This window comes from Amblyomma americanum, chromosome 7 (genome assembly GCF_052857255.1).
Source record: "Amblyomma americanum isolate KBUSLIRL-KWMA chromosome 7, ASM5285725v1, whole genome shotgun sequence".
Classification (NCBI taxonomy): domain Eukaryota; kingdom Metazoa; phylum Arthropoda; class Arachnida; order Ixodida; family Ixodidae; genus Amblyomma; species Amblyomma americanum.
This window is the reverse complement of record NC_135503.1, coordinates 14,432,362-14,443,978: the sequence shown is the minus strand read 5'-3', so window position 1 is coordinate 14,443,978 and position 11,617 is coordinate 14,432,362. Positions and strand designations below refer to the sequence as shown.

Below are 11,617 nucleotides of genomic sequence, written 5' to 3'. Positions count from 1 at the left end.
CCGTTTTTACGCACTGTTTTCCGTGACGTCTTCGGATACAAAGCATGTTTTGTATGTTTATAGTGAGCTTTGTCACTGTTCCAATGCTGTCTCTGAATACCAATGTTCATGCGCCTTCCCAATGGCACTGAAACCCCTTTGGACGTACTGTGGATGTTTACGACATCCGTGGGACGTCCTTGTGAGCTTGTGGGTGTGAACGCCGCGTATACTTGTTTCTACGATGCAGTCCTGCCACATTTAAGCTTTGAACGCTTATTGCTTGTGTTTCCGCCATTTTTTCGGCTTGGTTAGTGTTTTGATGGTGTCATGAGTCATTTTTCTTAGATCGGCTGTCCAAAGGTGGTCAACCACCAGGTATACGTTTATATATACCCAAACGATGTACGCCTTCCTCCTATGGGCACGCAAAAAGTGGCCTTAATTCTTACGGTCAGCACGACGCGGAAATAATATGTATGTCCATGGTAATATGATTATTTTCGCTATTTAGAGAAGCACCGTGAATATTATGACAAGCTGTTGCTGTCACTTTCTTCTCACCTACCGCAATATTTTTGAACAGTGAACAACAAATCACTGCGGTATAACGAACCTTTTCTATAATCGATGGGCGTGATATCTATACTTCGTTTAGGAAGGCTGACTGTTTAAACACATGTTTTAATGCGTGTAATTATAAATGAACCATCGATTTTCAGAGGATTGCATAGCGAATAAATGCTCCGTCTCAAAGGTGACACCGCTGCATGTGCCGCCCTCACCAGAAACGTTAAGTTTCATACACTACACACCGGACGCAGCATTTTTCAGACGTCTCTTGAGGAGAACTCCAATCACGTACTCGGGTCCTGCACAATTCGTTTCCTGCCCTTTAAAAGCACCGCAGCTCCACCGTAGCACATATAGGTGCTGACTAGCTCTACGTATTCTCCGACAGTCAAGAACGTGTGACGCAAGAAGATCGTAATCCGCCAAATCGTTTGTTTTGAGAAACTGCTGCTCAAGTATGCAGTGTTTACGCTGATCAAGATAGCGATTCTTTAGGCCGTCTTGTCCCGTGTACACAGCGGAGCATTGTTTTTCTCTTTCGCCTTGATTTTTAAAAACGCGCCACTTCTACTAGCCTAAATGCGGTTTGGAGATCACAGAGTATACCGTACAACGCTCCGAAGGAGTTATTCCCCAAGACTGATGCTGCTGAGGGAGAAATTTTAGCAGCCTTCCAAGGAGCTCGCTCTGTCTTAATTGCTTTTCTGCTCTCGGCAGCCATGAAAATGACAAGCTGCTTGCACTTTACTCTGAGCTTATTTGTAGTCTTGATTTAAATAAGTCATCTGCCATGCGCGTATTTAAAAGCATTTGCGGCACAAGAACTTGCTGCCAGTTTATCAAGGTATACATACGTACAGACCCCCGTTGCCCCCCCCCCCCTCCCCCCCCCCCCCCCCCCCCCAACACACAAACACAAACACGCAGAAAGACAAAATAAAACTTAATTGCTCAGCCGATGTCCGGGTCGCTATCTCGAGTTGGCGAGTCGATATGATGGTATGGCCGCTATGGTAGAGTATGGCCGCTATCATTGTTACGAACACATGTGTGACGTAGGAAGGAAACGAGCATTGGCCACAGTTTTAGGCGTATAGTGCAGCACGGCCCGGCTCTTCCAAGTGTAGGGTACGCGGGGTGTGTAGGGCTTTGCACTTGACGTAGAGTGGCGACTCTGTGACGCGTCGACAGGTACAATATGTTTTGTTGGAATACCCGTCACCTACCTTACAGCTGGAGTGGCCAGGGCAGTTGAGTATGTGATGGTCGTAGAAGAGCTGGTCTGCGCTTTTCTGATATAAGTAGATTCGCGGCGAGTGAGGTGTGGGGAAGAGGAAGAAAGGAGCACTGAACAGAGAGAAAAGCCACGGAAAACTGTTCGACCTGCAGCTGAATTTTTTTTTTTTTACTTGGACTCAGATACTCCCAAGCATCGAAAGTTGGCTTTGGTTCACGCTCACCAAATCTTAGCTTAGTGTTCGATTTCAAGCAGACCTGTATAGACTACCTTATTCGAAAACTCCTCCATCCATCAACCCGTTCTTCCGCGGCGTCTACCCGATGCAGGAATTGGCTCCGAGATTGATCCGACGTCACATTGGCCGCGTTCCTTTCGGAGCAAAGACTTTCTTACTGTTAACTAGAGGGAAAGCTGGCGCCCCGCCTGTGGGAGTTTGCATGGAGCTTCCCCGAGAGGTTGTAGGACATTATTGACATAGAAGTGACGCTACGGGGGAGCAATTGCTGGCAGAATAAGCAATTCTAATCCACCTGTAGCATTCAACACCTCAACTCAACCACCTCAGCCACCATGGGCCGGCGCTCTAAGCGCCATGGGGTGGAGAGCTACCGACTGCAGAACCACAACTTTTTGCCAAAAAAATAATGAAAAAAACAAACGTTCGATAACCAAGAATGTCCCAACATTCAATATCCTGTCTATAAATTGCAACAAACGAGCAGAAAATCATGTAAATGTAAAGTTGGCCCAAAATAAGAGATGGCTTGATCTCCTATAGGCCAAGTATTGCGCAGACCACAAAAGCCAATATTTCGTGCTTAACAGGCGCACTTTTAAAATGAAATATGTTTTAAAAAATGTAGTTGCTCAAACACTTTAAGAGGTCTTTTCATGGCGTTTCGGAAAACAAAAACCTTTTATTGGCGTCGTGTGTGCTGCTGCGTTTTCGCTACTATGAATTTTGCGCATTACGTTAGCGCGAAATTCTTCTGCACGCGAGGCGCGCCGTGGACGCATTGGGACATCTTAGTAACGCCATTCTGTGTTCCTGGAAGAAAAAAAAACCGGCTGTCCCGCACCAAGTAGCTCATCGCCCCATGATGCTTTGAGCGCCCATGGTGGTTGAGGTGCAGCGCTGTCAGTTTTCCCTCTAGTTATTAGTAAGAAACTATGTTTCGGAGCGAGCCTCCATGGTTGCTTTCTGCCACATGTCCCCCACGGTGGCGTTTTCACACCTGGCTTATTGCAGTTCCTGCTTTTAAGAGGAATGCAAAAACACTCTGCCTGTACTCACACCATTAATGCTTTGGATTGTTTTTTTTTTTTGCTGCGTAGTTCGTGTTTGGCGGGACTTTCAATCTGCTTACTTACAAATTTTCTCCTCAGGTCCTTTGGTTACTCTGGAATATTACATAAATTCGTTCATTCGTCAAAAACGTGCACGTCTAGGGGCGACTTCCCTCGCTTGTGACACTGATGTGCAGGGCGTGCCTTTAAATGGCTTACCCATATCTATACTGAAGACTACGCCGAAGGCGCATACAGCAGACTGCTCAATGGCTTGCTCGAATTGCTTGTGTGCTTGTCTGAAGAGCTGAAATTGCGGGCCCCAAGGTTTCGCGGTTATGCTCCAAAGTTTAAACGTTACTACATCCAGTAATATTTAGGGATTAAAGAGCTAGATATTTTGAAGGCATTTCCTTTTGCGAAGTTATGCGATGAATCGCTTGCATGATATTTCAAAAGGCTGCGAAAGCTTGGTACGCGGAGCAGGAAAATTACAGAAAAATATCAAGCTACCTTTTCTCATCACAATTGCACTGTGGCTGTTAAGACACTGGGAATCGGCACTTAATGCGCTCAACGAGGCTGTCATAGGTTGTTCGGGTCTTTCATACCCAGTCATACACAAATGAGCAGGCCTCATGCCAGAATACCGAACTTGGCGTATTACAACGTCAACAATTTTATAGAGCACATGTAAAGATACACTTTTCCATTTTTTTGTGCATATACAGTGATGGAGGAAAACAAAATTATGTTCGCCAAAAGTAACAACAATATATGGTGAACGCTTCAAGGAAGCACTATAGTGGTCCCGGATCCCTTGAGACGCATCAACACAACCAATGTCGCTTGTGATCACAGACAGGATTCGATGGCAGAAGTGTTACACAGTCTTGTAAACGTCAATCACAATCACAGCTTCCTCAACAGTTCGGAGCACCCTGATGGCAGACCACTTTTTCGGGTTTGTTTTCACGAAGAGCTGGGCATTTGGGCCTTGCCTTCATCTTCTGATGCACTGGGTTCCACCTCCGACGGTCGCCGTGCCTTTCCGAAAAGCGAGTAATCTAGATGCAGCCACACGACAGCCGTCACAATGGTCTGCAAACAGAACGCAAACGACACGTTTAAAAAAAAAAAAACGCCATTTCGTCTGTCGTCATGGCTCGGTCTCGCAGTCTAATCGGACGTGAAAAAATTGGACGAGACACTCAAGCTCCGCCTTGAGGGTACGGGGCGAAATCGTAATGCGTTAATTAATGCCCACATATGCGGAATTGATTATTCTCGACTTCACACTCCTAGGTCCCTGAGAGTGATTACACCACTCCTGGCAGAGTGACTCAGCGGTTAAGCGATGCGGCCACGGCCCTGCGATGGCAGGTGCTGCCACCTGTCGGGCTCTTGTGCGACCCAGGTTGCTCTTCCCGAGCGACCAATCATTAGTTGGACTACCACCTGCCACTGTGGTCAGTTTGCTCACAATCCAGTGGACAGGTTGTGATGACGTCACAAGGTCACGCGACCTAGGCGGCTTCGGCGGCGATTTTTCGCTCACAACACCGACGGCGCAGAACTTTATGCAGACCGGGAGCCTTAACGCTTTCGCGTTAAAACAGTCAAAGCGCACAAGCACCAGTAACAAGCACAATAGACACAGAGCAGGGAAGGTAGAATTCTTGAAGCACGAACTTGAGAGCGGGGAGAAAACCTCAGTCACGAGGACTTGTTCTCTCACCCTAAAGACTTGGTGCATAGGTTGTCAACCCCAGCAAGAATGGATTGGAACTAATTCACCGAAGTCTTGAATGAGACTTTCACTGACATAGAAATCGGCTCCACGCATTACACAGAAATCGGTGTTAGATAGGAGAGGAACACGAAACTCACCCAGAAAGCGAGGAATGCAGTGAAAATCATCGATGAGAACCGGAAGCCAAGTTTCTGAGTCGTTAACCCCGCCAAAGGGGAAGTTACGACGGCGCTGGATAAGAGGCAAAAAGATAACATTTTCAGTGTGCATGGAGTCTTCCTATCGGAAGTGATCGACTCATGCTGCTTACCCGACGACCATGAACTGGTAGGTGGCACTCGTGACGACACCATGCGTTTTCTCGTTGTCCGGGTATCCGGCGCTTTCACTGGGTTGCACAAAGACTGATACAGTGAGCGCTGAAATTCGTCGCACGTGCTTCTTATTCAAAAACTGCTATGAATTCTAGGCCTGCACTTGAAGGATACGCTTTTGTGTTTTCTTTCTTCATCCTCCTCTGTATATTTTGAGCCATAATCTGTCATGGTCGAGCTCAGTCACACTGAACCTAAATAATTACCAAATATGTCGGTGCTTTCGAACAACAAGAAGCATGTTCATATGTCATATATCATTAGTTTCACACAGCTCAAGATAGAGAAATGCGAAGTTGTTCCGCCAACCATTAATTTTATTTCCTGGCAATGTTCATACGCGGTGACCGGCAGATTTCACACTTGGCTGACTCATCTAGTTTACTGTGCGGGCTCTTCCCTCTTTGGTATGAAACCTACTCGTTAGAGGACACGTTACACAGCCATGAAAAAAACATTGTTTTTGTTATGTTGCCGCAAACCGTTCGAGAAGGCATCCTTCACGACGATGAACTCTCGTATTGTCGGGACCGAAATAAATTTCACTACAAAGAATTTTTTTTACTATCTCGTTTAAACTGCTGTGCTTAAAATATGCATTCTTTTGATCGAACCACTTTCGATTCGCCCTGTGCCAGAACTGTAGATTGCTGCTAAAAACAAGAAAATCGCACTTTATTACAGCTGGGTTTCGGTCCTGTTATTCACGTGCTGGCTTTTGAAAGTTTGAAGCGCTTTAGTCGTCTTCGCGTGTTGGTGAGGTCTTGTGTACGCTATGATTTTTCCCTCTTTCAAGCCTCTTTTCCCTTCTAATCATTAAATTTACTTCCCTTGATTTTTTTTTTGTCCTGATTGTTTAATCAATACACGCAATAAGGTGCTGCTTACACGACATATCTGATGGCGTGCATGTAGGGGCTGACATATGTGACGGACAAGGCGATGCCCATGAACACTTGAGAGATGTACACGAAGAACAGGTTCCTGGAAACAAGAGATTCGTTAGACAGGCAGGAGAAAATAAATAAAGAACAGCAGCACTCTGCCTACGCCGAAAACGACACAACGGGCTAGACGTATCCCCTTTGCCAAAAGTAACCGAGCAGCAGGTTTTTGCTTCTCAACCGTATAACGGAGCTTTTACGGCACCCCCAAAGACCCAAAGGTGTCAGAACATGAGAACAAGGGTTAACTTTACACATAGGGCTGTCATAAGTGCTTCGCTACGCGGCTAAGAAACAAACCACCGTTGCCCGGTTGCTTTTGGCCAAGACGGTACGCTAGTACGACAAGAAAAATAAAAAGAAACGAAATTGCCGTGGCCGCACCGTAGTTAGATATGCGGAACCGTTTTTCTTTATCGCGCACCACCAGGCATGTCGCCTCTGGTCACTTTGATTTACCATTATCTGTATCTCTCAAGGAAAAAGACAGTTTATGACTCTAACGTACACTCTTGCAACAGAAAGACAAGTTTGCTGATTACTGAGACAATATTACTTAGCATTAATAATGCACTTTTGACCATCTTTTACCGAGGTCACCATTACGTTCCCCTTTCTGGCCTTCCTCTAGCATTTTGCCCTGACTAATTTAGTTGCGTCCCATAAAACGGCTGTGCAGACTGCGCACATCAACATCCTTCTTTGTGCAGTACTACGTGACATAGTAGCATCGTAGCAACGCAAGCATTAATTTAAAGCCCGCTGAACCCCCCCAGTACTGGCTATAATCAAGGAACGCGAGGGGGGCACCGGTTTCCGGCGCGTTGGCACGAGTTATAACAGTGGCGGCGTTCACAACGACGTTAATTACCACAGGGCGTGCGACAAGCGTGAAGAAGTTTTTTCTTACGGCTCAATCGGTATGATCGATATTGGCCCGACTATGCTGTACCCCACCACGGACAGCAGCATGCCGAAAAAGTTCATGAACGGCTCCATCTGCGGCGGGGTGAAAAAGAGGCCAATAGGCACACACGGGCAATCAGCAAACAGGGAGTCAGAAGTATCGGAAGTTTGGCGAGTCAGTGATTGTTCATATCAGAAAAATGGCGTATATTTTCTTGGTGTTATATTTTGCATTATTTTCTTGCGCAAATGACGTGGCTGAAATAAAGAATTCAAGTGAGAGCCAGCGCTCGGTCTGTCTATTCAATCGGTTTTCGCGCGGTTTTCCTACTGTGAGCTAATCTGCGAGTTGTGAGGTAATCAGATAACAAAATACAGAATTCAAGATTTGTCAAAAGTAAACGCTTGTATCATGCATTGCCCGCATGCATCATCTTGCAAAGCGATATCTCTAAGAACGCGTTTTTCCAGCAGTTGCATCCAGTGTTCTCTGAGAACTGTCTTTTGCTTGCTGCTGAGCGGTCCTTTCAAACAGAGTACGAAACAATCGACTTTCAGTGATCGAAACGCCAATGAACTCCTATAAACGATGAGCTGCTGACGCGGAGTGCAGAAGCTGGCGTGGAAAGTTTTTCGGGCATTACGCTAGCATGCGTGGACAAATGTGTGAAGTTGACGCAATGTAACAAAAGACGCAAGATCAGGCTACCATGCTTATCCGGTGCGAGCTTAGTAACATCTCTTACATAGTTACACCGAATGTGCATGGTGAGGTATATGCAATCGTTGCACCACGCATTCCAGTGTGCGCCCATGACTACATGGGTAACTTTTTCCCTAAGTTTTCGCACACATTATGCTGTAATGTGCCTAATGGACAAAAAATGGTAACAGGAAAGTTTAATATTTCCGCTTTCGCACGATATGCATTCTTTATATTGGTCTCTCGGCGTACGAGCGTGCGAAACTATAAATATATTTCGCACTATTCCATGCAATGTTTTTTTTCTTTCTGCTTGAGGACGGGATGCTATGCAAAGTCCTCGTCCCATGTCAGGCTTGACTGAGCCACAGGCAGGCAGCGTCGCGTTGAACAACGCTGCATCGTATTTCCAGGCATCGCTTGCGCCAGCGCCTGTGCCTTCGCAAATTCATAGATGTGCTAGTTTGTTGACTGTACTTTTGGGCACTTCCTGTTTCTTTTTCATGTCCAAGAAAAAATTTAAACGCTCAAGTGAAAGATTAGAAGTTGAAATTTGAATTTCAGGGTTCATTTTTAAATCTTACCTTGAACTTCGCGAAGACACCGGAGAGTAAGGCACCTATGGAGTATCCAACAAACTGGACCGTGAACACGGCTCCTACTTCCGTGTTTGACAACTTGAACTGCGAAACAAGAGAAACCCTGCTTTGTGTTGTGAACCAGTAAACGCCATCACAGTGGCATGCATAATTCAAAACCTATCAGGAACTATTAATATGTAAAGCGAAACTTTTATTTGAAGTGCAGATTATTTGTATCGGCAGTTTAATTGCACCATTCTAGGTAGGCGAAATTTTTAAACTCCTTGCGAGGCGCCGACAGCATAATCCACAGGAAGAGAACTGAATTAATTTACTTCGGCGTGTCTTGCAATGTGATGAGCATTAAATGCGTTTACATTAGGTAGTAGACATGGAAATACGTGCTCGTGTCTATCTCGGCATGCAAGCCCGTGGCACATTGTTCGTTATCCCCAACGGTGTTTGTATTCAATGTCGTCCTTTCGACAGAGTTACCTGATGGCATTGAAGTCTTAAGAGAGAAAGAAAAAAATATGCCACAGCTTTCTTTTTTTTTCCCATTTCCCAAGTTTTCCGATTCATATTGGAGTTCATGCTACTTCTCAACAGCGATAAACTCCTCATTAGGCCGTAACCTCTTGCTTAGAAATTCGCAGCTCGTGAAAGCACCTATCATCTCTTCTAAACTTAGGCACGCATGGGCCAAGCTTAAAGGGTGTGATCACGTGAGCGCAGACGTTAGTGAAGATTTTCTTACTTGGCGCAGGAAAGGCTCCAATGTTGGCTCGTTGAAACCGGTCATCGACCAACTTAATGTGACAGTGATGAGGTTTGCTACAAACACGAAATCATAGAGCAGGTGGGGAGTATTTCTTTTCTGGACCAAGTGGCTGGCATGCCGTCTGGATGGTTAAGTTGCCTGTCAAAGACGACAGAACAATAATAAACATATGTACATACGTCACCCTGGACTGTTCTGTTAGCCACTTAAAAAAAAAAAAAACAAGCCAGCACGTGCTCATGAACAAGTTTTTCGAGAACAATATTTGAAGACGCAGTGTGGCTTGCACCACTTGTAGCACTCTGGGCTGCGCAGGTTCTCAAATTGGCAATTTCCATGGTCCTTTAGGGCATCGGAATGGATTCCAAAAGAAGACAAGCGTATCGGAGGCGGGTGAGATCGGGAAGTTCGCGGAGATACGGTAGTTGAAGCTGACACAAGACAGGGCTAATTGCAGAGACATGGGAGAGGCCTTTGTCCTGCAGTGGGCGTAGTTACGCTGATGATGATGATAACGACGACGAATTCATGCACAAGGTGAATCAAAAGTTCCTAGGTTGCAGGGTCTGTTTTCAAAAGCATACAATATCACTTAAGATGCCTGTAAAGCTACTAAGGTTTTCAGACGTGAGAATAAGGCCTCTCCTAACCCCTACAAATATTTCACACGGTTCGGGGGTGTCATAGATGCTCCCGTAGAGGGGCTCAAAACCAGACCCCATGGCCTGGAAACTTTTGACGGGGGAGGGGGGCGGGTGTACGACGCAGCTTTTGTTTAGGATATTGAAGCAGTGGGTCTGACCTTTTATGTGGCATGCAGTCCGTACATGCAACATGTAAAACTTTTGTCAAAAGTCTTCAAACCAAAGGTCTGCTTTCCAGTTGAGCGGCAAGCTGGACTACTCGGTGCATCAGCACCTTTGAAACTGGAGCACCGTCCACTACCCTCTTCTTACTGTATGTGTCTTTTAGCGCAGTACCGCAATTTTCAATGTTTTTTTTTTCCTGCCGTACGCAGAGGGAGCTTATGGTACCTTTGCAGGCTCTCAGTGCCTGCTGAGTGAGCCCTTTGTTCTCAACTCTTAAGACCTTGTGGCCTTTATGGGAGTCACAAGAGCCCCGCTATAGAGCTCGAAATCATACTGTGTGGCCCGAACAATTCGGACCAAGGCTGTGCAGCGTTTTCTCAATAGAAGACCTGAAAAGTTGCACTGAAAACTGTGTGTACCCTCAATACTACTGCGTGTCGGCTGAGCAGAGGCGGTCACCTCCAGCTACCAATAAATGGCGCTAGCACCCCTGAGGCTAGCGTAAAAAACCGGGAAACCCATTCAACAAGACGCCTTGACAACACTGAGACAAGTAATAGCAGAGCAGTATTGTAATATCTGCGCTCAGTGAACGTGTGAAACGCATCCATATCTATTGTCGGATGATCATTAAATACCGCAGTAGCGATATGAGTCGGACACATGTGAACGAAAATTCCGAGTTCAAGAAAGGCATGACGAGCAAATGTGGACATTTGACCTAAAAAATCTGGACCTCACTTCAACCTGAAAAAGAATTTCCCGACCTCACTCAACCTCAACCTCATCAGTTGAGGTTGAGGTCTCCTTACACGCTCTCACCTCACTTTTCCTGAGGGCACTGCTGACCTCACTCAACCTCAGATTGTGAGGTTGAGGTCGGCTGCTCGACCTCAGAAAACAAACGAAAAACAAAACAAAAAGCGATTAGGTTGTTTTTCAGTTAAAACAATTCTGAGAACCCTGCGAGACAGGAAAGCCAAAATGATGATGGTATTATTTAGTAAGGTGTGTACAGACACTACTGATGTGCACGCAAAAGGAGAAGGTTATAATCTGGGATGAACCCTCAGAGAGTATTGTTACGGGTATAAACGCCCAGGGCACGGCGTAAGCGACCAAGTGCCCTGGGTGGAAGAGGAGGAAGCGCGGGGAGCGCGCGGAGGACCCTACCTACAGATATAGCAATAGCCACTGACGCATTGCAATGCAATGAAAAAGCACGGGTGGGAATATTTTGCTCGCATTTAGACTGGTCCTTTTCACTGCGCCTTCCAGATTTCACCCCTATTTTTTTTAAGCAGAGTTTCTAGCAGTTGTACTTGCTCTACGCAAGCTAGACCCTTCTATTACAGCAGTTGCAGTAATTACTGATTCTTTATCTTTGTGTTCGTCCCTCGCTGCACATGTTGACGGTCCCATTTTAACAACTTTCTTATCCCTACTTCCTCCGCATTTGAGCCCTGTTTGGTATCAAACGGCACTTCCACGCCATCCCCGCTTGGCGATGCCTACCGCAAATCAAGCTATGTTCCTGAGAAGAACCTGAATCCAGAATGCCCTGTGGCTCGTCAGGAGGAGCTGGATGCCTTTCTCAAGGAATGCAGCCCCATCAAGGTAGCGCCACAAGATGTGCGAGAACAGCAGGGAGCTCCTCCTAGCTGTGGGTCACCGTAGACTACTCCGT

The 11,617-nt window shown here is 46.1% G+C and overlaps 1 pseudogene across 1 annotated transcript in view; it reads right to left on the bottom strand.

Annotated features, from left to right (window-relative positions):
• Positions 1-3,734: 3,734 nt before the first annotated feature.
• Positions 3,735-11,617, bottom strand: part of LOC144098535 (MFS-type transporter SLC18B1-like) — a 32,754-nt pseudogene continuing 24,871 nt past the window's right edge. Inside the window, exons 8-14 of the transcript XR_013307198.1 lie at positions 9,098-9,259; positions 8,344-8,442; positions 7,061-7,149; positions 6,095-6,190; positions 5,143-5,220; positions 4,970-5,063; positions 3,735-4,180 (exon numbers count right to left, since the gene is read on the bottom strand). The product of XR_013307198.1 is annotated as an MFS-type transporter SLC18B1-like (transcript). The remainder of the gene's footprint in view (positions 4,181-4,969; positions 5,064-5,142; positions 5,221-6,094; positions 6,191-7,060; positions 7,150-8,343; positions 8,443-9,097; positions 9,260-11,617) is intronic.